We start from the raw sequence: 22730 nt of genomic DNA, 5'->3' as shown, positions 1-22730 counted from the left end.
AAAAAAAAAAAAAAAAAAAAAAAAAAAGAAAACCACAATTCTAACCATAATCATCTGCACTATATGCCTCACATCAGGTAATATGTCTAAAATAATGAGTAACATTTAGCATGTCTGACTTTACCCCAAAGTATTTTAATAGTATCTGTTAATGTTTTAATTAATGGGTGTTGTATTGCATCTCATGACAAAGTATAGTAGATTTTTGGTGATAACATTTGATTTCTGATAAATATTCTGCCTTGATGTTACCAAATGTTGCCAAATGAATATTCTGATTTCTATACTGCTGAGACAAGTTCAGTCGTGGAGACCCTAACCCAGCAGCGCTAGAAGAATTAAAGACACACACACACACAGAAATATAGAGTGTGAAATGGGAAATCAGGGGGCTGACAGCCTTTAGAGCTGACAGCCCCGAACAGAGTTTTACACATATTTACGGACAGCAAGCCAGTGATAAGCATTGTTTCTACAGATTATAGATTAACTGAAAGCATTCCTTATGGGAAAGAAAGGGATGGGCTGAAACAAGGGGATAGGCTCTGTCTAGTTATCTGCAGCAGGAACATGTCCTTAAGGCACAGATCGTTCATGCTATTGTTTGTGGTTTAGGAATGCCTTAAGTGGTTTTCTGCCCTGGATGGCCCAGGTGTTCCTTGCCCTCATTACAGTAAACCCACAACCTTCAGAGTGAGTGTCATGGCCATCATGAACATGTCACAGTGCTGTAGAGATTTTGTTTACAGCCAGTTTTGGGGCCAGTTTATGGCCAGATTTGGGGGCCTGTTCCCAACATGTTTCCCCCTTTTTGTTTTTGCAAGACAATAAAAGCAAAGGTGGCTTTATCATGGTGAGCTACTTCTTGCAGGAGTCGGGATCCACATCTGCAGACTATACAAAGACAAACAATGCAGATTAAAAGCACAATCATCATTGAAATCACAGAGCTTCCAAGCGTTTTTATCTATTTTAATGGGTTACTAGCTGCTAATCTGTCTGCAGCTCCTTCAAGTACTCCTATGCCTGGCATTAAGGTCAGGTGTGCCTGTGATGATGCTTTAAATATTTGTTCTTTTAATTTTGCAATATCCAAAGACAAGTTTGTAGAGTGTCCTTCTAGATGCTTTTTTATTCTCTCCTAAATTTTGATCTTATTAAAAGTCATTAACAGTTTCCACAAATCCTTATATTTAGCTCTTACAGCGGGCCATATCATTTGAGGTTGAGGTGCCACTATACCCCTGTGTTTTCAGATAATAGGAGCTTTTGCCATATTTCTTACCATTTCTACCATTTGACCATTTTGTTCAGACCAGCTGAAAACAGTGTGGCCATGGTAGGCAGACTGAGAGGTGTAATTCAAGCTAAACATCCCCTTAGGGGACCAATCAACAATGATTCCATAGGAATTGTTGCGTAGCACCTCTGCCTGTTTTGCAATGCAATCTTCCCCAACAAGTATATTCAGTTTTTCTGGCCAGGTTCAATTTCGTTTACAAATAGGTTTTTGAGGGTGGCATGCCTCAATTATAGGAGCAGATTTATTTTGGTAAATACTGAGACTAGAAAATATGCGTAACTGTGTCATAGAGTGATTACATCCAGGCATTATTGCCAGCCAAGATTGACAAATATGCCCAATAAGTATAATTGTTCTCTGTGTTAGCCCTTGTTGAAGGAATACTCATGGCAATGGTGATCACCACTATCGTAGCTATCATTAAATTATTTATTGTGACTGGTTGTCCCACTTTCCTCAGGTTTTCTTCCAACATCTGTGACAGCTTCTTGATCTGTCCCCTGGTAGGTGGCTGCCTTCGATGGGCATTGCTCGTGACAGTTGGGGTCCTCCTCAGTGTCAGTCTCGACATGGCTGCAACCGGGAAGTCCTCGGGATCCTCCTGGAATCTCTTCCTTGGCATCTGGCTCACGGTAAGGTTTCAGGTGTCTTGATGGTATCCAAATCAGCTGTTGATTCGGTCCTGGAGAAACACAAGGATAACCTCTACCCCAAGTTATTATTCTACCCATTTCCAAACTTTTTGTCATTGGATCTCTCCACCAAACCAGTTGTTCTGCTTCTGTCTTTGCAGCTGGTTTCTATAGGCGCTGTTCAGCTGCTGATAGCATCTTTAGGCAGTCTAAAAAAATTTAAAGTCAATAATGCTAGATTCATTTGCTTATGGGGTATCCCATAGTCTCTGTTTTCCCCTTTTTGCTTTTGTAACTGCTGTTTCAGGGAGAGATTCATTCTTTCCACTATGGCTTGTCCTTGAGAATTATATGGGATGCCAGTAATGTGTTTAATATTCCATACAGAGAAAAATGTAGCTAGAGCTTGGCTAGCATAGCCTGGGACATTATCTGTTTTAATAGAAGCTGGAATGCCCATCACCACAAAACACTGCAAAAGGTGACATTTAACACAGGCAGAAGACTCTCCTGATTGGCATGTAGCCCAGGCAGAGTGAGAAAAGGTATCCACACATACATGTACACAAGCTAGTCTCCCAAAGGAGGGAACATGGTTGACATCCATTTGCTAAAGAGAATTAGGTTCCAATCCTTGAGGATTAACTCCCCCTGTAAAAGATGAGGAATGTACCATTTGGCAAGTTGAGCATTGCTGGATAATAGCTTTAGCTTCTTTCCAGGTAATGCTGTATCTGCATTTGAGACCAGAGGCATTAACATGGATTAAATTGTGAAAGTGTCTGGCATTAGATATTGCAGTAGCAACTAGGCGATCAGCCATTTGATTCCCTGCAGTCAAAGGTCCTGGAAGAGGTGTATGAGCCCTAATATGAGTAATGTAAAAAGGTTGCATTCTACTCTTAACTGCTGTTTGCAATTGGATAAAGTCACCAGTTGTTCATCTGTATGAAATCGTAACTGAATATTTTCAATTAATTGTATAGAATGAACCACATATGAAGAATCAGAAATCACATTAATAGGCATATCAAAAGCAGTCAATACCTCAATTACAGCTACAAGCTCCACTTTTTGAGCTGAAGTATAGGGCGTCTGGAAAACTCTACTTTTTGATCCAGAATAAGGGAAGCTTTACCATTACTAGACCCATCTGTGAAGACATTTTCAGCACCTTCAATTGGTTTAAATTTAGTTATTTTAAGGAGAATCCAATTAGTTAATTTCAAAAATAGAATACTTTTGTTTTAGGAAAATGGTTATTGGGAATACCCACAAAGTCAGCTAAATGGGTTTGCCAAGTAAGATTATTTATAAAGACTTGCTGTATTTGTGCCTTTCTAAGAGGGACAATAATTTTTCCAGGATCATATCCATGTAATTTAACAATCTGAGTTCTCCCACTTCCTATCAGAGTAGCAATTTGATCCAAATAAGGGATCTGTGAATTACTTTGTGGAAGAAAAAGTCATTCTACTAAGTCCTGCTCTTGGACAATAACACCAGTAGGTGAATGCTGAGTTGAAAAGATCAGCGAATCTAGAGTCTTCTCTGGATCTATTCTATTTATTTGAGCTTTATGGACTTGCTTTTCAATCAGCTGTAACTCTGCCTCAGCCTCCTTTGTTAATTTTTGAGGGCTAGTGAGACTAGGATCTCCTCTAAGGACAGAAAATAGATTACTCATGGCATAGGTAGGAATGCCTAGAGCAGGTCATATCCAATTAATGTCCCCTAGTAATTTTTGAAAGTCATTTAATATTTTCAATTGATCCCTACATATATGGTTACTTTCTGTGGCACAATGGTAGTGTCATTTACTAAGGTCCCTAAGTAGGAGTAAGGAGTAGTAGTCTGAATTTCATAAGTAGCTATAATTAAACCGGCGCAAGAAATCAAGTTTTGCAAGTGATCGTAACATCGGAGAAATATTTCTCAAGTGGGGGCAGTGCAAAGCATATCGTCCATATAATGAATAATGTAACACCGTGAAAATTTTTTATGAGTAGGTTCAATTGATTCCCCTACATAAGTCTGGCAAATTGTTGGACTGTTTAACATGTCCTGTGGCAACACTTTCCAATGCAAACGTTTAGCAGGCTGCAGGTCGTTTACTGCAGGAATTGTAAATGCAAACTGTTCACAGTCTTGCTCAGCTAAGGGGATAGTAAAGGAACAGTCTTTTAAATCTATGACTATTAAAGGCCAATTTTTGGCCAGGCGCGGTGGCTCAAGCCTGTAATCCCAGCACTTTGGGAGGCCGAGACGGGCGGATCACGAGGTCAGGAGATCGAGACCATCCTGGCTAATATGGTGAAACCCCGTCTCTACTAAAAAATACAAAAAACTAGCCGGGCGAGGTGGCAGGCGCCTGTAGTCCCAGCTACTTGGGAGGCTGAGGCAGGAGAATGGCATAAACCCGGGGGGCGGAGCTTGCAGTGAGCTGAGATCCGGCCACTGCACTCCAGCCTGGGCGACAGAGCGAGACTCCGTCTCAAAAAAAAATAAAAAATAAAAAAAAAATAAATAAATAAAGGCCAATTTTTTGGAATCATAGCAGGAAAAGACAATCCTGGCTGTATTGCTCCCATAGGTTATATAACTGAATCAATGGCTCTTAAGTCAGTTAACATTCTCCATTTACCTGATTTTTTTCTTAAAAACAAAGACTGGAGAATTCCAAGGGGAAAATGTTGGAGCTATGCGTCCTTTTTCTAATTGTTCAGTAACTTAAGTCCTCTAAAGCCTCCAGTTTCTCTTTACTTAGCAGCCATTATTCTATCCAAATTGGCTTATCTGTCAACCATTTCAAATGTATAGGTTCTGGAGGCTTAACAATGGCCACGATTAAAAATGATATCCTAAACCTTGGCGGGAACTTTGTCTTCCCACTTGAAGTGTTTCCTTCAAACCTTGCAAATTTTTTCCTAGTCGCATACCAGGGACATACCCCATTTCATGCATCATATGTTGACTTTGAGGGTTATATAATTGTTCTGGAATTAGAACTTGTGCTCCCCATTGTTGTAATAAATCTCTCCCCCATAAATTTATAGGTACAGAAGTTACAATTGGTTGAATAGTTCTAGGTTGTCCAGTGGGCCCTTCACAATGCAAAATATAACTTTGATATACTTTAGGGGCTTTACCAACTCCAATGTGTTAAATTGAGCAGTTTGAATTGGCCAGGTGGATGGCCAGTGCTGTAGAGAAATGATTAAAATGTCCGCTCCTGTATCTACCAAGCCTTTAAATTTCTTTCCCTGAATAGTTATTTCACAGGCAGGATGTTTATCAGTAATCTGATTCACCCAAAAAGCTGCTTTGCCTTGTTTATTTGTGTTTCCAAATCCTCTTGTTCATTTAATTTCACTTTTCCCCATTTCCACATATGGCACAATCAGTAGCTGTGCTATATGCTCTCCTGGCTCTGCTTTCCAGGGAACAGAAGTAGATATAACAATTTGAATTTCCCCATTGTAATCTGGATCGATGACTCCTGTACATACTCACACTCCTTTTAAATTTAAACTAGATCTACCTGGAACTGTCCTATTACAAAATGAGAACCTGGTCCATATTGATTAATAGCTTGTTTAAATTCTTTGAGTAATTTAAAAGGAAAAAGCTCAAATGTAGCTATAATATTTCCCTGTTGATCTGGGGGGTGTATTTCAACAGGGAACTGCCAAGTCTCTAAATTATCCTCTCTTCTAGCTTGCTGGATTCCTGCCTGAATAGAACTAAGAGCGGTCACTTGAGGTGCTGCTTGAACAGTCACAGGGGCAACTACTTTTTGCCCAGTATCTTCCGGAAAAGAAAGATCTGGAGGGTCAGGACACTCTTTTTCTTCAAAATAATGAAGGGGTGCAGAAGGGTAGGAGGAACCTCTTCCTCCTTTGCTGCTTCAGCTTTAGCTGGCAAACAAACCTGCTCTGTCACGTCTTCTGTTACTTCATTACACCTTCCTTCCTTGTCATCATTAGGGTGAAAAGGTTCCAAGGTGGAATGAATCAGAGCTCACACTTGTCCCACTGTTACCCTGATGCTTCCGAGCTCCCCTTCTTACTCACCACGGGGATTGCTTAAGAATACTTGGGTGACCTCCAGCTTAGTTCCACGTTCTCCAACCATCACTCCAATGACTCTTTGACCTTGGTTCGAACCCCAGGTATGGACACCACTTGCCGAGACCAGCTTGGTCGTGGAGAACCTAACCCAGTGGCACTAGAGGAATTAAAGACATACACACACATAGAAATATAGAGTTTGGAGTGGGAAAATCAGAGGGCTGACAGCCTTCAGAGCTGAGAGCCCTGAACAGAATTTTACCCACATATGTATTGGCAGCAAGCCAGTGATAAACGTTGTTTCTATAGATTATAGATTAACTGAAAGCATTCTTTATGGGAAAGAAGGGGATGGGCTGAAACAAAGGGATGGGCTCTGGCTAGTTATCTGCAGCAGGAACATGTCCTTAAGGCACAGATTGTTCATGCTACTGTTTGTGGTTCAGGAACGCCTTTAAGCGGTTTTCTGTCCAGGGTGGGCCAGATGCTCCTTGCCCTCATTGTGGTAAACCCACAACCTTCAGTGTGGGTGTCATGGCCACCACGAACATGTCACAGTGCTGCAGAGATTTTGTTTATGGCCAGATTTGGGGGCCTGTTCCTAACACCATATTCTTTTTTTTTTTTCTTTCTTTCTTTTTTCTTTTTGAGACAGAGTCTCACTCTGTTGTCCAGGCTGGAGTGCAGTGGCGTGGTCTCAGCTCACTGCAACCTCTGCCACCTGGGTTCAAGTGATTCTCCTGCCTCAGTCTCCCAGGTAGCTGGGATTACAGGTGCCTGCCACAGAGCCTAGCTAATTTTTGTAGTTTTTAGTAGAGACGGGGTTTCACCATCTTGGTCAGGCTGGTCTTAAACTCCTGACCTCGTGATCCACCTACCTCGGCCTCCCAAAGTGTTGGGATTACAGGTGTGAACCACTGTACCCAGCCCTGATTTCTATACTCTGAAAATTAATTGGTTAAGTGCCTGAATGCTAGACATTGCCTCACCAAAACCAGAATTATTTATATAATGTTTGTTTTTTTTTTTTTTTTGAGACAGAGTTTTGCTCTTTTGCCCAGGCTGGAGTGCAGTGGCATGATCTTGGCTCACTGCAACCTCTACCCTCTGGGTTCAAGTGATTCTCCTGCCTCAGTAGCTGGGATTATAGGTGCATGCCACCACACCCAGCTAATTTTTTTACTTTTAGTAGAGATGAGGTTTTACCAGGTTGGCCAGTCTGGTCTTGAACCCCTGACCTCAGGTGATCCGCCTGCCTCAGCCTCCCAAAGTGCTAGGATTACAGGCGTGAGCCACTGCACCCAGCCTTATATGTTTTCAACAACGGCACAGCAGCATTTCTCCCACATTATAGTTTTGCAGCACTACTTATCACTGCGCCTCCTTTCTCTCTGATGCTCTTTTCTGTGTTTTCTTTCCTTTCTTTTCTTTCTGTGCTTTCATCTGAATACTTGCCCGTTTTCCAGTTCATAAATTCACTATTTTGCTGCTTCTAATCTGCTCTAAATCTCATCTAATGAATTCTTTTTTTAAAATAACAACTTTAGTAGGGTATACTGTATATCTAGTCATACAATCAACTGCACCTATTTAACATGTATAGTTTGATGAGTTTTAAGTTATGTATATACCCATACAACTACAACCATAATCAAGATGCAGATCATTCTTGTGGTGCCTAATGTCTGTGATTCCAACACTTTGGGAGGCTGAGGTGAGAGATTACTTGAGCCCAGGAGTAGTTCAAGACCAGCCTGGGCAACATGGCAAGACCCAAAAAAAGAAATTTAAAAACTAGTTGGGCGTGGTGGTGCATGTCTGTAGTTCTAGCTACTTAGGAGGCTGAGGTGGGAGGATCGCTTGAGCCTGGGAGGTTGAGGCTGCAGTGAGCTGTGATAGTGCCACTACACTCCAGCCTGAGCAACAGAGTGAGACCCCGTTGCAAACAAACCAACAAAAAGACTCGCAGTTCACTGTTATCATCTCCAGAAGTTTATTTGTGCCCCTTTTTCTAACATGTCTCCCTCCACATCTGGTCCCAGGCAACAACTGATTTGCTATCATTGCAGATTAGTTAGCATTTTTCTAGAATTTTATGTAAATGGGATTACACATTATGTATTCTTTTGTTTTTGGCTTCTGCTGCTATTAGGTTGGTGCAAAAGTAATTTTGTTTTTTGCCAAAGTAATGCAGTGAGTAATGATGGCAAAAACCGAAATTACTTTTGCACCAACCTAGTATAACAGTTTTGAGATTCATGCACTCTGTTGAGTGATTGATAGTTCATTTCTTTTCATTGCCAAGTAATATTCATTTAACTGAATATTTTGTTGTGGAGTTAATTGAATGTATTTTGTTCATCTATTCACCTGTTGATGGGTATTTGAGACATTTCAAGTTTTGTGATCCTGTGAATAGATACTGTCAATATTCTTGTACAAATCTTGGTGTACCCAGGCACAGTGGCTCACACCTGTAAACCCAGCACTTAGGGAGGCAACGGTGGCCAGATAGCTTGAGCTCAGGAATTCAAGACCTGCTTGGGCAACATAGTGAGCCTCTGTTCTCAATTACAAAAAAATTTTTTGACTTTATTTTAAAATCCTCCAAATCTTAGTATAGATGTATATTTTAATTTCTCTTGGGTGAATACGTGATAGCCATTTTTAGGCATCAACTTGGCTGAACTATAGTTTCCAGTTATTTAATAAAATACAAATCTGAGAGTTGCTATGAAGGTAGTTTTTGTTTTGAAACAGGGTCTCACTTTGTTACCCAGGCTGAATGCAGTGGTGCCATCATAGCTCACTGAAGTCTTGACCTTCTGGACTCAAGCAATCCTCCCACTTCAGCCTCCTGAGTATCTGGGATTATAGACATACCACCATGCCCTGCTAATTTTTAAAAATATTTTTGTAGAGATGAGGTCTCACTATGTTGCCTAGGCTTGTCCCAAACTCCTGGGCTCAAGTGATTCTCCTGCCTCAGCCTCTCAAAGTGTTGGGATTACAGGCATGAGCCACTATGCTGGGCCTGAAGGTGCTTTTGTGGATGTAACTAAAAATCGTAAATTGATTTTAAGAAAGATTATCCTAGGCAATCTGGTTGGTCCGGATTCAATCAGTGGAAAGTCTTTAAAAGCAGAGTTGAAGAAGAAGAAATTCTGCCTGGGGACTGTGACTTCAGCCCTTGCCTGAAAGTTCCAGCCTATTCTCCTGTCTGCCTTATAGATTTCCAATTTGCCTAATCAGCCCCCCTCACCCCACATAAGTCAATTCCTTGAAATAAATCTCTCACTGTGTATCTCCTACTGGTTCTGCTTCTCTGTTGGAACCCTGACTGATATCGATTTGGTACTTTCAGTGCCACTTTCAGTGGCTCTAGAGGAACAGAATCTTGAGGATGAGTTTTCTGAATTGGTTCTGCATTTTCTTGAATTGGTTCTCTTGTATGATTACATTTAAAGGCACTAGTGACTCTATTTTCAGTGGTGAAGAGGGCATTGGGAGTCCATGGCATGATAAAGCATTGAATATGCCTAATGAAACACCTATAGAAAGCAAGGTCATGAGTAACTGTGTATTTTTTACCTTAGAATATTTTAGTTAAACTAAGGAACAGAATGGCATTGGCCAAAACTGCACCGAAGAAAGTAGGCAAAGAAAAGGATGAGCTCAGTGTTTCAAATTCCCAGCTTTAAGTGTTTAAAGCTTTAAGCTATGCATAGATGGCCTGGAAGCTTCTATATCTGTCCTGAAAGGAACCCTTAGGGCCATGATTTCTGAAAGCAAACCCAGAGCCTCATTCTGCAAGGGGCTGATAGAGATGCTGTTTAGAGCCTTTGGCAGGCCACTGTAGGTGAATCATGCTGCAGAACCGTAAGATTTTGGAGCAAAGCCCTGCAGATTAGTACTGTCCTCTTGAGAAACAACGTTTGGCTTGCTGGGCCTCAGCTGAGACTGAACAGTTAACCGTGGGTCATCAAGTTACCATGTGACCTGAGCTGCTCATCATGAACTAAGTGTTATCTGATCCACCAAGCTATAAAGTTGTGCACTCACAGCAACACTCCATTATCAAATTGAAGTGGTATATATGAGATTGGGCTCAAATGGGCCCTGAAGGCATAGGTAAGTCGCATGAGGAAGTGGCCCAAATGTCCGTGGCCCCCACTCCTGCTACATTACCTTCTCTCTCCCAGCCTGCACCTATGGCCTCATGGGGCATTCCTTACGACCAGTTGACTGAAGAAGGGAAAACTCAGTTGTGGTTTATAGCCCAGGTTTATGACGGTTCTGCACAATATGCAGGCACCAGGTGAAAACAAAACTAGTGTCCCTTTCTGGGACATCCCTGAAGAATAATGGTGAAAAAAAAATTCCCCCAGTTGGCAGAACTTTGAGCAGTGTACTTGGTTGTTCATTTTGCCTGAAAGTAGAAATGGCCAGAAGCTCTTCTGACCAAGAGGTCTTAGTTCCAAAAGAAGGAACGCTTCCACCAGGAGACCCAACAACATTTCCATTGAATTGGGAGTTGAGGCCGTCACCTGGCCACTTAGGGTCTTTCATGCCTCTAAACAACAGGTAAAGTAGGAAGTTCCTCTACTGGCTGAGGTGACTAATCCTGATTACTAAGCAGGAAATTCGGTTGCTACTATAGGATGGAGATGTATTAATAATAGGTAACTTTATATTGCAGTATTAAGTTATAAGACATCAAAGGTGGAGAAGAAACATCACTCAAGGAAGTTGCATCCCCTTGGGAAAAGTGTTGTTATGTTTTCAATAGTATGCAGGATAGTTATATCATGTTAAGTGAAAGTATGACTTTGCTATTGTCTTTAAATTTTTTTATTTTTTATCTTTTTTTTGAGATGTAGTCTCACTCTGTTGCCCAGGGTGGAGTGCAATGGTGAGATCTCGGCTCACTGCAACCTCTGCCTCCCAGGTTCAAGCGATTCTCCTGCCTCAGCCTCCTGAGTAGCTGGGATTAAAGGCATACGCCACCACGCCCAGTTCATTTTTGTATTTTTAGTAGAGACAGGGTTTCACCATGTTGGCCAGGTTGGTCTCAAACTCCTGACCTCATGATCCACCTGCCTTGGCCTCCCAAAGTGCTGGGATTACAGGTGTGAGCCACCACGCCAGGCCAAAAATATATTTTTTAAAGAGACAGGGTCTTGCTGTGTTACCCAGGCTGGAGTACAGTGGTGCGATCATAGGTCACTGCAGCCTTGAACTCCTGGGCTCAAGGGATCCTCCTGCCTCAGGCTCCCGAGTAGCTAGGACTACAGGTGTATACTCCCACACTGGCTAATTAAAAAAATGTTTTTTGTAGAGGTGAGGTCTCTAGGTTGCCCAGGCTGGTCTTGAACTCCTAGGCTGAAGCGATCCTCTTGCCTTGGCCTCCCAAAGTGCTGGGATTATCGGGTCCCTGGTCTGTTATTGTCAGCCTTTAGAGATCAAGTATGGTTAAGGAGATGTGTAGGAGTGTGATTGCCGGGTCATCAGTCTAAATTTTAGCTATCCTAATGAGAGTGTTGTGGTTTTAAATGGGAAAATCCCTAGTTGACTAAAGATGTTGATAATCTCTCCATTGCTTATAGCCCATTTTTATATCCTGTGAACTATTTACTAAAGCCTTTGCCCATTGGTTTATTGGGCTGGTTTATTATTCATTTATAAGAGTTCTTCATGTATTCTGGATACAAGACTTTTGTCTAATGCTTTCTGTTGCAAACTCTCCACCTGTGGCTTGCCTTTTCATTTTGTTAATGGTGTCTCTCAAAGAGTACCAGTTTTTAATTTTGATAGAGTTCAACTTATCAATCGCTTTTTTTTTTTTTTTTTTTTTGAGACAGGGTCTCACTCTGTCACCCAGGCTGGAGTGCAGTGGCACCATCTCAGCCCACTGCAACCTCTACCTCCCAGGTTCAAGTGATCCTCCTTCCTCAGCCCCACAGGTAGCTGAGACTACAGGCACAGCCCAGCTAACTTGTATTTTTTGTAGAGATAGCATTTTGCTATGTTGCCTGGGCTGGTCTTGAACTCCTAAGCTCAAGTGATCTGCCTGCCTTGGCCTCCCAAAGTGCTGGGATTACAGGTGTGAGCCAGGCCATAAATCACTTTTTATGGTTCATACTTTTTGTGTCCTAAGAAATCTTTGCCTATCCCAAGGTCACAAATACTTTTTCTATGTTTTCTTCCAAATTTTTTTTTATAGTTTTAGCTTTTAAATTTAGGTTTATCATCCATTTTGAGTTACCTCAGGTGGCTCCTTCAGTGCTTCTGAAATCTATAAATGCATCCTCCACCAACCTCAAATCTAAGTAAACCTTGCCACCTCCGTCTCCTTTACTCCTCATTCAATTCATTGCCAAGTCCTGTCCATTTTACCACTAAATAGTGCTCTTCTCTGCCACCACCCTCCTGCTTTGCCTTTACTACCTGGCCAGTGGCCTCCTAACTGGCTTCCCAGCCCCAACTTTGAGACTCTCATCAGACTACTCTTCACATTGCTATCTAATAACTTAAAAACAGACATAATGGGCCGGGGGTGACGTGGCTCACACATATAATCTCAGCACTTTGGGAGGCCAAGGCGGGTGGATCATGAAGTCAGGAGATTAAGACCATCCTGGCCAACATGGTGAAACCCCGTTTCCACTAAAAATACAAAAAAAATTAGCTGCGTGTGGTGGCATGCGCCTGTAGTCCCAGCTACTAGGGAGGCTGAGGCAGGGGAATCACTTGAACCCGAGAGGCGGAGATTGCAGTGAGCCAAGATCGGCCACTGCACTCCAGTCTGCCTCTCAAAAACAAAAAACAGACATAATGATCAAGTTCTTTCCCCAGCAACCCTGCTGAAAAAAACCTGAATGGCTTCTCTCAAGCACTCAGATTAAAGTCCCAAATCCGGCCGCGTGCGGTGGCTCACGCCTGTAATGCCAGCACTTTGGGAGCCCGAGGAGGGCGGATCACAAGGTCAGGAGTTCCAGACCAGCCTGGCCAAGAAGGCGAAACCCCATGTCTAACAAAAATACAAAAATTAGCCAGGTGTGTTAGCGCGTGCCGGTAGTCCAGCTCCTCAGGAGGCTGAGGCAGGAGAATCCCTTGAACCCAGGAGACAGAGGTTGCAGTGGGCTGAGATCAAGCCATTGCACTCCAGCCTGGGTGACCCAGGTGACAGCGCAAGACTCTGTCTCAATAAATAAATAAATAAATAAATAAATAGGTCCCCAATCCTCACCTGTTCTTGCCCACCTCTTCCCACACTGGCAGTCTACTCCACATTGAATGTTCTTTAGCGCTCCCCATTCTGGCCATGCCAAGACCTTACCCCTTGGAGCAACTAACTCCTCCCAACTCAATTTCTCAGATTCTACCCTCTTCATCCTCAACTAAATCAATTCCCCCATAAAGATTCTCTCAGTACCATATACCTCTCAGAAGATTTTTACTAACTGAAAACTTAATTTTGTCTGATTCTCCCATGAATGTTTTCCTTCTCCACCAGATCTCAAACTTCATGAGGTCAGGGACTCCGTTGACCCCATATGGTACTCCCAGCTCCTTGAACACGGAAGAAGTCTCATTACATAAGTAATAAAATAAAATAAATTAGGAAAATGGGAATTATAAAGGAATAGGCTGGTGGCTGCTTACGATTCCTTCAGTGGTAATACCTGGTGCAAAATAATGACAGTCTCTGCCCTTTTCCAAGCAGCCTGCTACGTGGAACGAAGGAAGGCCTTGCGACTCAACTAGGGAGAACAAACGTGTGATCCAGAGCGGCGCGCAGAAATCCGACGAAACCCCATATTATTCAGGAGCGTTGCTGCTAGGGCGAGGGTGGCTGGGTTCCAAGAGCTTTTTGCCAGGAAGAGCTCACCTGGAGCAACTCAGCACTACCTGCAGCGGCGCAGCTCACCCAGCCCAGCGACCGCGTGGGTAGGCGGGCTAGGGGCGGGGCCACGCCTTCCAGGGCCCATCCCCGCCCCCTGCGGCGTGCGCGCGCCCGTCCGCCCGCTCCCTTGCGCGTGCGCCGCCGGCCGGGGGCGGAGGGTGTGGGCGGTGGCGGCTGCGGGGGGGGCGCGCGCGTTCTCGCTCCCTCGCGCCGGTTCGCGCTCCCGCGCCGGGGCTGAAGCGGCGGCGGCGGTGGCGGTGACTGAGGTGGCGGCGGCTGAGGCGGCGCGGGGGGAGGGTCGGGAGGGAGGGTGGTTGTGGGGGATGGACCGGGTGCGGCGGCCGCAGTGGAAGGAGCAGGCGCTTGAGCTCGAGCGACGGCGCTGGCGGAGACGCCGGCTGCTCCTCCCCTCCCCGCCGGTGAGTGAGCGCCCCCGCCCCGGACGCTGGCGCCGGTCGCGGCCCCCTCACGGCCCTCCGCGGTGGGTGGGGACAATCGTGAGGGAGCGTGGCCCGGCGGCGCAGCGGACGCGGGCCTGGCCTCCCGCTCGCGGCCTGTCGGGGCTCGGACCCGCCGTCGCCCCCGTTCGAGGTTGAAGCCCCGGGCCTAGGACTCGACCCCCAGCATCCCACGGGGCTTCTTTCCTTTCCCGGCTCATTCCGCTGTCATTTTGACCTGGGGTTCCCTCTCCAACCCCTCGCCTCGTCCCCTTCCCAGCATCCCAGGGCCGAGGTGAGGGAGGGGCGTGTGAGAAGTCGGGCCGAGGCCCGAGGGACTGTTAGGAGCCGGTTCCTATCGGGGTCTGGGGTTTTAGGAGCCCTGGATCGCCATGGCGTCCCAGAAGTTAGCCACCAGGACTCAGCCATTTCCACCTGAAACCAGTTTTGCACCTTTTGTTTTGATTTTGAACTGTCGTTCGAGGGGAGGAGGGAGCCCGGCGTACTGGGGAGAATAGATGGTGGGAGGTGGGATGTGAGAAGTAGCTAGCTGGCTGAACTTGGCCTCAGGATGCCCCCTGTTAACCCCTGTAGGATAGGGGAAAGGGGTGCAGCGAGTTGCACCTTCCCTAAAGGGCCAGAGATCGGTTTATAGCTTGCGAATCTCTGCTTTTTCAGCCTCGGTAAAGGGGTATCATTCGTGGTTGGTTTGGTTCGTCCCTTAACAACATTCTTGGTGAGGAATCCCCAGGTGAATCTGCCGCTGAGTGAAGCAGCTCACTTGAGCTGTTGGCTACCCCCGGCCCCCCCAACGCCCGTTGGCTTTTGTGACACGTTACATGTTAGTGTTGGGTAGAGCCTAGCCATCAGAGGTACCTGTACTATAAGCATCTCTATAAAAGGTCTGAATTCCTAAATTAGCTTATTCTGTTCTTTAAAAAAAAATCAATCCAGGGCTTAAATATCAGATAGCTGCTTTAAAATAAAACAAAACTTTGATTTGTTCCAGGAGGTAGATACATTTTTTTCTCTGTATATTAGAAGATCGAAACTCAAATTGTGAGTAGGTGGTAGTTTTACTAGTGTCATGTGACAAAACGATGTTTATAGATGGCATTTTAACTTAACAATAACCTTGTCCTCTACCAACAGAGTTGGCTTGTATTTTTTTTTTGCAATCACACACCCACTCTCTGGCTAGTGTAGAAAGATTAAAAAGCTGCTTCTGGTCTGTGGGTGGTAACCTTTTAATTTCTAAAGAGTTTTGAACTGCTTATAGAGTGCTGATCAACAGTATAGGAAAATTTTAGATATTAAAAATTCATTAGCATGTGATGGAGATCTGTTATAATTATGAGCATTGATTAAGATTTGATATGGTGTAGGTGCTGTGTACTGTGTATAAGAATGAGATTTCTCAGAGCATTTGCATCTTAAGATAAACAGAAGCACAGACTGCTGACAGTGTTGTGACACCTTGCAGTAGGACTTTTTTATGAGCACAAAAGACCTGTAGTCTACAATTTGATGAAGAACCCCAGTGCCCTAGACTAGTTGGTGACCAACCACCATTACTTTGGTCCTTCTTGATGGTAGAATATTTCCCCTTTTCTGCAAGACTACTTATGCCTCTCATAAATGTACATAACATATAATGGCTCAGGGCTTACTTAGGTTTAAGCTCCTCAGAGTGGCAATTATGGACCATTCATTAATTTATTCATCAAATACTTATTGAGCCCTTACTTTGTTTCAGGATGTTTTCTAAGTACTGAGCTACATTGTTGGGACAAAACAGAAAAGGCCTTTTCCCTAATTAAGCTTTATTCTGTATGTATGGGAATGAGGAATATAAAACAAGCAGATAGGATCATTTCAGATAATGATATAAATCAGTGATTAGTAAACTTTTTTTGCTAAAGGACCAGAAAGTACAGTACATATCAGGGTTTTTGGGCCATATGATCTCTTTTGCAACTACTCAATTCTGTTTTAGTACAAAAGCAGCCACAGACAGTACATGAACAAACATGTTTGTGTTCTAGTTAAACTTGGGACACTGAAATTTGAATTTCATAAAGTTTTCACATGTCACAGAATATTATGAGTTTTAAAAAATATTTTCCCCTAGCCATTTAAAAATGTAAAACCATTCTTGGCCATAGAAAACGGGGCAAGGTGGATTTGGCCTATAGATTATAGTCTGGCCTTTTATAGAAAAAGTTTGCTGACCCCTAATATGAATTATGAAGAAAATAAAACAGGCTTATGTGACAAGTGAATGACTGAAAGGTGGGTGGAGGGTTACTTAGTGAGAGGAGGCCTCACTAAGGAGAAGGTATTTGAGTTGTGACCTGAAAAATGGGAGTGCTTTCCTGGTAAATGAAACTGTGAGTGCAAAGGTCTGCAGGTGCAGATGAGCTGCTCTTGTTTTCCAGCGTTGAACTTCCCCACATAGCATGTCATTCTTACCTTTATGTCTTTGTTAGAATGTTCTTCTTCATGTAATAAGATGGTACCTTTCTCTCTCCTCTTCCTGATCCTGCCTTACAGTATCCATGGAGTAAGACTGCAGTGGAGTTTTACCTCATCCCAGGGTTAGGTTCTCAAGTTAGTGCATGAGGCAAAAATCCCATAAGATGAACACTCTTCTTGAAAATTCCATGAATTGCTCAAAAAGTATGGTATGAATGTTTTTGTATATATAGTTGTATAAAATTCTTACAAATATTAAAGGCTGAGAGCCACAGAGCTTGACTGGGGGAAAGAGCAAGAGGAAATAAATTATTATATAGATCTCTGGGCCTTCAGACTATTTGGCTTTTTAAAACTGCTGTGGAGTCCCTATCAGAGAGTGGGGGATGGTGTAGAATTTTGATATGTTCCTGTTTCCATGCAGGGTTTAATTCTATTTTTATGTTAAGTCTTCATTACATTAATCCATGCTCATACATATGTTGTGAATATTAAACAAGATAATGTATTTGAAAGAGCCCGGCACTTAAGATAGTCAGTAAACATTTGAATCTGATTTTTACTTCTTTGGGCTCACGTACATACTGTCCTTTGAAAAGTTGTAGAGAACTTAGCCACCTGTTTCCTGTCTTTCCATATTGGCATTTCCTGTTGTGGCTCCACTGAACAGCTGTCCCTCTCTTTGTCCTTGAGCATTGGTCACATTCTGCCAGAGGTTGGCTTCTAAGTTAAATGGGTATATGATGTAACTCTGTTCGTTCTGCCACATGACCCTTAAAGTGTTCGAGCACTGCTGTTATGTCTCCCATTTAAGTCTTCACTTTGCAGAGCTAAATGTTTTTATTTTTCTTTTTTTAAAGATATTATAGAGAGAGACGGGGTCTCATATGTTGCCTAGGCTGGTCTCAAACTCCTGGCCTCAAGTGATCCTCCTTGACTTGGGCTCCAAAAGTGCTGGGTTTGTAAGCATGAGCCACCATGCCCCAGCCATTGTAATTTCTGTTAGCTTTTTCTTATTTTTCCACCCTTCTGGTTGTTCTTGAAAGTGAGCTAGTTTATCTTTTTTATCTTTTTTTTTTTTTTAACTTTGCTACTCTGAAGTACATTTTAAGGTACAAGCTCAAGTTTTATCTGCTTGACCAAGTCTTTCCTGATAATTCTAGACCTTCTTTATATTCTTAATATACTTTTATGTTTATTCTTCAATTTAATTTTTTCTTATTTTTGTATTTTATACTAGTTTCATGAGCATTTGACTTCACACTGCGACAACAAGCTTCTTGAGGGCAAAGACCCTGTTTTAAGTATCTTTTGTGTCCTAGATGCACTGAATAAAATTCCAGGGATGCAGTTTATCATAAATTTGTTATAATTTTTAAAAATAGACTTTAAAGTTTAGATTTACAGAAACATTGCGAAGATAGTGCAGAGTTCCTGCCTATCCTACACTGTTTCCCATGTTATTAACATCTTACATTCCTGTGATCATTTGTCAGTATTAATAAGCCAATATTGATACATTATCACAGAGACCATACTTTATCAGATTTCCACAGGTTTTTCCTTAATGTTGTTTCACTATCCCAGGATCCCATCCATGATACCACATTACATTTAGTAATTATATCTCCTTAGCTCCTCTTGGTTGTGACAATTTCTCAGACTTTCCCTGTATTTAATGACCTTGGCAGTTTTGAAGATTACTGGTCAGGTTTTGTTTGTTTTTTTGAGACAGGATTTCTTTCTGTCACCAAGACTGGAGTGCAGTGGCACGATCTCGGCTCACTGCAGCCTCAACATTCTGGGGTCAAGTGATCCTCTGACTTCAACGTCCAGAGTAGCTGGGCCCACAGATGGGTGCCATCATGCTCTGCTAATTTTTGTACTGTTTGTAGAGATGGGGTTTTACCCATGGTGCCCAGGCTGGTCTCGAACTCCTAGAACCAAGCAATCTGCCCTCCTCAGCTTTCCAAAGTGCTGGGATTACCACTGTGCCCAGCCACGGTCAGGTATTTTTATAGAATGTTCTTTGGGATTTATCTGTTTTTTTTCTTGTGGTTAGGCCAATAATGTAATACGCTTTTGAAAGGAAGACCACAGGGGTAAAGTGTCATTCTTATCACATATTAGGGATGTATACTCCCAGTATGACTTATCAGTGTTGATGTTAACCTTGCTCATCTGGCTTGAGGCAGTGTTTTCTGTGAAGTTATTCTTCTTCTCTTTCCTACTATACTCTGGAAAATTGTCACTATGTACAGCCCACACTTAGTGGTGATGAGTTATATTCTACCTCCTTAAGGGTGGCGTATCTACTTAAATTTCATTGCTAAATGGTTTCAGCTTTGGCCATTGGGAGCTCTTTAAGTTGGCTCCTGTATCCTTTCTCTTTGACATACCTCCATCATTGTATGTGTACTTTCTTACTTTCTGGCAACATAAGATGCTGTAAGGTTCATCTTGTATGTTTTCTGCTCCAGTCCTGTAAACAGTCATTTCTTAAGGAGCCCTGGTACCTTTTATTGAAGAATGGTGTTGCAAACCGAGATCTGGGTGATAGGTGTGCTTGTTGGTACTGAAGTGTTGTTGCTTCTAGGCCTTCTCAGTTGACAGAGGAAGGAAATATATGTGTACATATTAACCTGTGTATATACACATATGTATATATATATTTCTATATGTAACTGTATCTTTATTAAGCCAAACATGACTTCATGATGTGTCCAACTCTAATTCATTACCACATGTGTCATTCTAACCTTACCTTGCTTATATGTAACCTCCTGCTTCACCAGTGAAAAACCTGCCTCCCACCATCTGCCAGAATTGATTATTCAATTCCAGCATACATGTATAGTGGTTTCAGAACTGTTAATCTGTATACCTGTGGGAAACTAGTTTATCAACTAGAAACTCATGGATAGTTCTTTTTGCCTTTAGTTTTGTAGATAGCAGTCATTTCTAATATTTTTTAGGTTAGCAGCTTTCCCTACTCACTTCCTGAAGTCGTCTCATATATTTGTAATAGATTTAGATTTTGTCACAGTCTGCATTTTTTGCTGAGATACCTTTATCTTCTAATTATTTAATAATTTGCACACATTAAAGTTTATTCTTTGTGATATAAATTTCTCTGGGTTTTGACAGACTTCTAGTATTTTACGTTTAACATTACAGTATCCTGCAGATTAGTTCCACAGCTCTAGAAAGTTTCTGTCTCACCAATTTACTTCCCTCACACCAGCCTCTGGCAACCTCACTGATCTTTTAACTGTCTCTATAGTTTTGCCTTTCTTAGAATGTCAATATGTTATATTTTAAAAAGTGTTTTTGAGTGGTCTTTTTTTTTTTTTTTTTGAGACGGAGTCTCGCTCTGTCACCCAGGCTGGAGTGCAGTGGCCGGATCTCAGCTCACTGCAAGCTCCGCCTCCCGGGTTTATGCCATTCTCCTGCCTCAGCCTCCCGAGTAGCTGGGACTACAGGCGCTGCCACCTCGCCTGGCTAGTTTTTTGTAGTTTTTAGTAGAGACGGGGTTTCACCGTGTTAGCCAGGATGGTCTCGATCTTCTGACGTTGTGATCCGCCTGTCTCAGCCTCCCAAAGTGCTGGGATTACAGGCTAGAGTGGTCTTTTTTTTAATGCTCACAGTATTTTGTTAAGTAGTGGGAGATACAGGTACAAGATAACTAACATTTAGAATTTTTTTTTTTTTTGAGAGATGGAGTCTCGCTCTGTCGCCAGGCTGGAGTGCAGTGGCGCAATCTTGGCTCACTGCAGCCTCCACCTCTCAGGTTCAAGTGATTCTTCTGCCTCAACCTCCCGAGTAGCTGGGACTACAGGCACGTGCCACCATGCCCAGCTAATTTTTGTATTTTTAATAGAGATGGGATTCCTCCATGTTGGCCAGGGTGGTCTTGATCTCTTGGCCTCATGATCCGCTCTCCTCAGCCTCCCAAAGTGCTGGGATTACAGGCATGAGCCACTGCACCCAGCCCAGTATTTTTTTTTTTTTGAGGTAAAATTCCTATAACATACAATTTATACAAATTATGATTTGAAATATGTAGTTAACCATTTTAAATGTACAGTTCAGTGGCTTTTACTTCATTCACAGTGTAACATGTGCAACCACCACTGCTGTCAAACTCTAGAACGTTTTCACCCCAAAAAGAAACCCCATACCTATTAAGCAGTCCGTCTCTTTGTTCCCTGGCAACCACAGTCTGATTTTTGTCCTATGGGTTTGCCTGTTCTAAACATTTCACATAAATGGAATCATATAATATCTGGCCTTTTGTGTTTTTATTTTATTTTATTTTATTTTATTTTATTTTATTTTATTTGAGATGGAGTCTCACTCTGTCTCCCAGGCTGGAGTGCAGTGGCGTGTTCTCGGCTCACTGCAACCTCTGCCTCCTGGGTTCCCAGGATTCTCCCACCTCAGCCTCCCGAGTAGCTGGGATTACGAGTGCACACACCACACCTGGCTAATTAAAAAAATTTTTTTTAGTAGAAATGGTTTCACCATGTTCGCCAGGCTGATCTTGAACTCCTGACCTCAAGTGATCCGTCTGCCTTAGCCTCCCAAAGTGCTGGGATTACAGGCGTGAGCCATTGCACCCGGCCTGCCCTTTTGTTTTTAGCTTCTTTCACTTAACAGTGTTTTTATTCATCCATGTTGTAGCAAGTATCAGTACTTCATTCCTTTCTTATGGCATAGTAATAGAATATACCACATTTTGTGTACCTGTTCATCAGTAGGCTATTTTGAATAATGCCACTTTTTTGCTATTATGAATAGTGCTGCCTTGGATGTTCTTGTATAAGCTTTTGTTTGAACATATGTTTTCAATTCTCTTGAGTATGTAACCACTGTATTTCTTTTGTTAAGTTTATTATCATATAAAGCAGAAAGTTACCCAGTGGCTTGACTTTGGATAAAGAGCTGAAAGAATGCTACTTTCTCCTGGACTATGGTATTCCTTAGTGAATACTGAAATCACATAATTTTCTTACTGTCTTTATAGAATAAAGAATTTTGGTCCAGACAGGGTAACAGTAGGTAGCCTTCCTCTAGAATTCTGTCAGAAGAACATCCTGAGTTATGTGAACCATTCAGTTACCTGTCTGAGAGCAGCAAGTGGTCTCTCACTGTGCAGTTGGGTTATGAGGTCTGCTAGTGGTCTCAGGCAGTCTCCGAGTGTATGAATTGCGTTTAACATTTTGTATTCAGGCCAGGCACAGTGGCTCACGCCTGTAATCAGTCTGGGAGGCTGAGGTGGGTGGATCACGAGGTCAAGAGATTGAGACCATCCTGGCCAACATGGTGAAATCCCGTCTCTACTAAAAATACAAAAATTCGCTGGGCGTGGTGGTGGACACCTGTAATCCCAGCTACTCGGGAGGCAAAGCTTTGTTTTGCAGCGATTGCTTTGACACCTTTGCTTTGACAAATTCACTTTCTTCAGGAAGACTTGGCAAAAGTTTCCTTCTTTTGCCAGTTTGGGGCAACCTGACCAATTCATTGAAACCTGTTGTTTTTCAGATTTCTTGAAAACAAGGAACATTCTTTGCTGTAGCTTATTTATTTATTTATTTAGAACCAGAGTCTGACTTTGTTGCCCAGCCTGGAGTGCAGTGGTGCAATCAAAGCTCACTGCAGTCTGGACCTCCTGGGTTCAAGCAATCCTCCTGCCTTAGCTCCCCGAGTAGCTGGGACTACAGGTGTGTCCCACCATATCTGGCTAATTTTTGCATTTTTTGTAGAGATGGGTTTTACCCTGTTGCCCAGGCTGGTTTTGAAACCTGTGCTCAAGCAATCTGCCTGCCTCAACCTCCCAAAGTGCTAGGATTACAGGTATGAGCCACTATGCCTGGCCTGCTGTAGCTTATTTGTAAATGACTTTTG

At 42.8% G+C, this 22730-nt stretch overlaps 1 protein-coding gene and 1 long non-coding RNA gene across 6 annotated transcripts in view; one reads left to right on the top strand and one right to left on the bottom strand.

Annotated features, from left to right (window-relative positions):
- Positions 1-1277: 1277 nt before the first annotated feature.
- LOC111542360 lies at positions 1278-14147 on the bottom strand. The gene is made up of 3 exons (XR_003306940.2): positions 13691-14147; positions 6009-6162; positions 1278-1985 (listed from the first exon to the last, which is right to left on the bottom strand). It is a non-coding gene; the product is annotated as an uncharacterized LOC111542360 (long non-coding RNA).
- The window catches only part of TMCC1 (transmembrane and coiled-coil domain family 1), a 240682-nt gene continuing 232001 nt past the window's right edge, over positions 14050-22730 (top strand). For 2 of the 5 annotated variants that reach the window (XM_023216002.2, XM_023216022.2), the window contains exon 1: positions 14216-14330. The gene's annotated coding sequence lies outside the window, so the exon portion shown is untranslated. Of the gene's footprint in view, positions 14178-14215; positions 14331-16968; positions 17033-22730 lie in introns of those variants that run through there. The other 3 variants (XM_023216010.2, XM_023216004.2, XM_023216014.2) reach the window with 3 other exon arrangements.

Source organism: Piliocolobus tephrosceles, chromosome 2 (genome assembly GCF_002776525.5).
Source record: "Piliocolobus tephrosceles isolate RC106 chromosome 2, ASM277652v3, whole genome shotgun sequence".
Lineage (NCBI taxonomy): Eukaryota > Metazoa > Chordata > Mammalia > Primates > Cercopithecidae > Piliocolobus > Piliocolobus tephrosceles.
This window is presented reverse-complemented; position numbering and strand designations above follow the sequence as displayed.